Source organism: Marmota flaviventris, chromosome 1 (genome assembly GCF_047511675.1).
Source record: "Marmota flaviventris isolate mMarFla1 chromosome 1, mMarFla1.hap1, whole genome shotgun sequence".
Taxonomy (NCBI): Eukaryota; Metazoa; Chordata; class Mammalia; order Rodentia; family Sciuridae; genus Marmota; species Marmota flaviventris.
In genome coordinates, this window is record NC_092498.1 from 201,117,764 (window position 1) to 201,123,150 (window position 5,387).

Consider the following 5,387-nt stretch of genomic DNA (forward strand, 5'->3'; position numbering starts at 1 on the left):
AATAAGAAAGGACTTATTCTATAATTTAGTATGTTTGAATATAATTTTGTGTGGCATTTACTCTTACATGACACTTTTGCTGGAATAAGTTCATGGTTACATTTTATTCCCTTAATGACTTTATGGACTCTGGTCTTCTAATATTGAATATTGTGTAGACAGATATAAAGTAAAGTCAATTCTCCTAACACATGACTCCATGGGGAAAAAATTCACATGCACATAAATAACTAGTTTGGGGTGTGTGTGTGTGTGTGTGTTCTGTAAGTCCATAGGATTCTTTTTATACCTCTGAATTCTAGCAAATTTAGTAGGATATGTCTTTGGAATGATCATTCGTTGTCATTTTTCCTAAAGACATAAGCTTTAAAAAGGTGACGTAAGGAACTGGGATTGTAGCTTGCCTAGCATGTGTGATATACTGGGTTCAATTCTCAGCACCACATTCAAACAAATAAAATAAAGGCCCATCAACAGCAACAACAACAACAAAAATTTTAAAAAGGTGAAGAAAAATCAGTAAAATAGAATAGTTTTGAAAGGTTTTTAAAAGAATCAAAAGCTATCAAGGACAAAGAAGAACCAACACATGCATAATTAGTGTTCTTAAAAAAAAAGACTACAAAACAGTCAAAGTTATATAAGAAAAAACATAACTAAATTAAAGGAATGTTTGAATCTGGAGATTTAAAACCTTTACCATATTCTCCTAGCCCTGTGCTTCACAGTGATCCACTTTTTAAAAATTTTATTTCTACTTTTATTTTTGTAATGCTTTTTTTCTCTTCTATTGTTTGCTGACATCTGCCACATCAAGTTTCATATTTTTTGTTACTTATCACTCTTCTTTGTATGCTTATTTTTTTCTTTGAGCTTTCTTTTCATTTGTGTGTGCACACACATGAGTGTGTGTATTGTTGTTTTGCATGGAGAAGCATTAATCCATAATTAACTCCTGTTCCATTTCATGTTTTCTTGCATGAATTATTTACTTTTAAAGAAGTGTTTGTCATGTTCATATCATTATTTCACTTGTAGCACTTTGAATCAGTACCATGCTATTTCTTTTCGTATTATTTTTACTGAAGGCCAATATTTTTTCAATCTTTCTGGTAGAAGTTAGCAGTGTGTGGAGGGGGAATCATGGGAATAAACTGGGTCTCACAGGCCTCTCCTGGACTCACAGGCCACCCTGTTTATGTCTCTGGTTGTGACGCTGCTGTCCCAATGTTCTTTCTCACATCTGCTTCCTCTTCCAGCTGGCCTGGCAGGTGCTGGAAGGAGTCCCTTCACTACTACCTAGTGGGAGTTTCCTTAAGATATGGTCATTCTCCAAGCCCCAGGTGCCTTTACCCAACATTCCTTATGCCACCCTGGGGGGAGGGTGGCATTTTACTTCCTGGAAGCGTTTTGTTCTTGAGGTAGTAAGGAGGCTTGGCACCTTCAAATAGGCCAGCTATTTTATTCCATTTCTAGCCTGCATGGTAAGCTAGCATGGCATTCTTTCCATTTTCCTCTTCTCTGTGGGAATCAGAGTCAGTAGATGGGGTTAGGTCTGTTCTTTGGAGCCATGCTACAGAAATGATGGGGAGGAAACAAGTGGTTTCCCTAAGGCACTGTGACTGAACTCAGCTTTATCAGGGAGGCTGCACTAAGGAAGCTGGTTGCAGATTATGGCTGTTATTGAAGAGATGTCTCTTCCCATGGGTGTATTTGATCCAGAATCCTGGAGGGATCAGAGGATAGAAGTGTGGGGTGTAGATACAGCCATGAGAACTAATTGTTCAGAGTTCAGTATGTTTCTTTTTATTTATTTATTTATTTTTTGTTTGGGCTGGGGATTGAACCCAGGGCCTTATGCATGCAAGGCAAGCACTCTACCAACTGAGCTATGTCCCCAACCCCAGAGTTCAGTTTCTGAAGTCAGAAAACTTGACTCCTTCCCTGTCGGGTACAAGTCTATGAGAAAGTTATTTGACTTCTCTAGGCCTCAGTCCTTCCTGACTTTTCATCTGAGTATTAATGTTGTTACTGGGATTGAGTCCGAGTACACAAAATATTCAGTAGCTCATATGACTATCAGAATTCCCCAAATCAGACTTTGTTGCACCATTTTAACCAATATTTAAAGCAATCAATCTCTGTTAATAAATCCACACATCTTTCTCTCCAGGTATCACTGTGGGACATGACTTAAATGTTAGGTATAGTCTGTCAGAAGGCAGAGAAAATCTTTTGAGCTATTTCTATGTCCTCTTTCCCGGAACTCTTATCTCTCTTGTCACTTTTATCCCCTCAGATAGGCAGGATACAAAATGGGTTTGAGTTTAGGGCAATGTGCCATCTCACAGAGCTGGAAGTTCAAAACCAAGGGTGGGTTCATGAGTTGGTTGATTTCACAGCTCTGCGATGGCATTGAGGTTTGGGCTCTTTCTGTTTCTGGGGTCTACCCTCCTCAAGGGTTAGCTCCATAATTTGGCTGACAGAAAGACGGCAGTGGTCATCCCAACCATCTTTCCATTTAGATGTCTAGATGGAGAATAAAGACAATCTTTTTCTGTGTGGCTGATTGAAACTCACCCATCTTTTCTTCCGTCTCAGATCTGTCATTGATCCTTCTAGTGAATTTTTCATTTCCAATTTACCTTGTGATTTCTTCTTTAACCAATGGGTAATTTAGAACTGGTCTGTTTCATTTTCACATATTTGGAATTTCCCAGATGTCTTTCTGTTGTTAATTTCAAATTTAATTCAAATTGGTCAGGGAAAAAAAATCATCCATATTAATTAAATTCCTTTATATTTTTGAGACTTTTTATGGTCCAGATTATGATCTAATTAGAGAATATTCTGTGTGCATTTGACAAAAATATACAATTGTTGGGTGGAGTGATGTACAATTGAGTCGAGTTGGTTGGCAGTGTGTTTCAAGGCTTTCTTGGTCCCATGGATTCTGTCTACTGAGAGGAGAGTTTTGAAGTCCTCCATTGTAATTGTGAGGTTGTCTTAATTCTCTTTTCAGTTCCATCTGTCCTTGGTTTATGTATTTTGAATGTCTCTTATTAGGTATGTATACATTTAGGACTTTTATAAATTCTTGATGATGTGCTCCCTTATAATTATGAAACTTCCCCATTTGACCCAATAACAATTGCCCATACAGAATCCTACTTTGATATAAATTGAACTCCTCTAGCCTTGTTATGGTTATTAATGTTTGCACGGTATCACGTTTTCCATCCTTTAACTTTGAACCCATCTGTGTCTGTGCTTTTCAAGTATGTTTCTTGTAAATAGCACATAGATTAGAATTTTAAAAGCAAAGCTCATCTAACAATCTCTACCTTTTAATTGGAGTGCTTAGACAATTTACATCCAACGTAATTATCTGCATAGTCGGATTTAAACTACCATCTTGCTGTTGACTTTCTATTTGTCCCATCTGTTCTTTCTTCCATTTCTTTCTCTTTTTCTAACTTCTTTTGGATTGAGTGTGTGTGTGTGTTTTTTTTTTTTTGTTTTTTTTTTTTAATGTTCTCTGATATTGTCACCACTGGCTTATTAGTTAGAGTATTTGGTCTTTCTTCCTTTCTTTCTGAGCATTGTTTGTTTTTGCTCGAGTTCACAAAATATACCTTCAGTGTATTCCAGCATATCTTTCGATACTGCTAAATCACTTCAGGTATAGTGTAAAAACCTCGCCACAGCATATTTTAATTTTCTCCACCTATCCTTTGTAATATTATTGTCATATATCTTTCTCCCATACATACTATAAACCACAGAAAATATTATTATTAGCACATTACTTTATGCAGTCAATAAAAATGAGAAAAACAACCCTTTCTATTTGCTCATATATTTAATATTTCCAGCTCTCCTTATTCTTTGAATAGAGCCAAATGTCTCTTCTTATTTATCTCTGCCTGAAAAGCAATCCCTAGCATACTTCTGTAATGCAAGTTTGCTGGTGACAAATGATCTTTTGTCCCTCTCTGAAAAAGTCTTTTACTTTGTTTTGAGACATGGGGCGGGGTGCAGAATTCTAGGTGGATTCCTCACTTTCAGCATAACCAGGTCACACTTAATGTCACACTTAATGTCTGGGTTTGTAGTCTTATTCTTCTCCACTTAAAGTGTTTTTCCCCCTCTGGTTGTTTTTAAGATTTTCTTTCAATCATAGATGTGCAAACATTTGGTTATATTGTTTCTTGATACACTTTTGTTGTGTTACCCTGTTGGGTGTTCACTGAACCTTGTGGATCTATAGGTTTATAATATTCATTAAATTTGGAAATTTGGGGGTACTTCTTCAAATGCTTTTTCTGTCTATTCCATCTTCTGGGTTTCCTTTACGCCCGTTAGATGGCTTGATATTGTCCCACAAGTCACTGTTCTATTTTTTAAAACTTTTTCCTGCTTGGTGCTTCATTTTGGATTGTTTCTATCACTATGTCCTCAAGTTTGGGGGACATTTGGTTTTCAATATCTAATCTGCTATAATTCCTTCCCATTAGATATCTTACTTTTTGTCTCTAGTTTCATTTGATTTTTTCATCTTTTCTGTTTCAATCCTTCATGTGTTTCTGCCTTCCTTTGAATCCTTAAAAGTATTTGTAATTCATGCTTTAAAGATCTTGTCTGCTAATTCCACCATCTCTACCTCTTTGTGCCAGTTTCCACTGTCTGAATTTTCTGTAGGTATTGGGTTACACCATTCTGTTCCTTACACAAACTTAGTAAGTTTTGACTGGATGCTATACACTGTGAACTTGACATTGAGTTCTGGATTTTGTAATATATCTTTAAAGGGTATTGGACTTTAAGGGCTGGGGTTGTGGCTCAGTGGTAAAGGGCTTGCCTAGCATGGGGTGAGGCACTGGGTTCAATTCTCAGCACCACATAAAAACAAATAAATAAAGGTCCATTGACAACTAAAATATATATATATATATATATATATATATATATATATATATATATATATATATATATTTTTTTTTTTTTTTTTTTTTTTTTTTTTTTTTAAGGGGGGCATTGGATTTTTTTTAATGGCAGGCAGTTAAGTTGCTTGCAGATCACCTGGATTCCTCTGAGATTTGGGAAAATCTCAGTTGTCTTAAGTTATAAGTAACCTTAATGCTAAGATTCACTGAGCCTCACTAGGTAGACCTGACTCACCTGGCGTCTGCACTGAAGGCCTGAGAGTCTGAGGCCTTTCTACTGTAGCTGTTGGAATTTCTCTGTCCTGTGCGAGGACTGTGCACTGTTGGGCTTATAGCTCCCTGTTGGTCTTCTCTTCGCTCTATATTTATATACTTTAGTGTTCAGCAACTGAGTCAAGTGATCCTTGTGAACTTTCTGGAATCAGTTCTTTAAATAGCTCC

At 36.6% G+C, this 5,387-nt stretch overlaps 1 non-coding gene across 1 annotated transcript; it reads right to left on the reverse strand.

The window, feature by feature from the left end:
* Positions 1–1,826: 1,826 nt before the first annotated feature.
* Positions 1,827–1,902, reverse strand: Trnaa-ugc (transfer RNA alanine (anticodon UGC)). Its single transcript has one exon. It is a non-coding gene; the product is annotated as a tRNA-Ala (tRNA).
* Between the last annotated feature and the right edge of the window lie 3,485 nt (positions 1,903–5,387).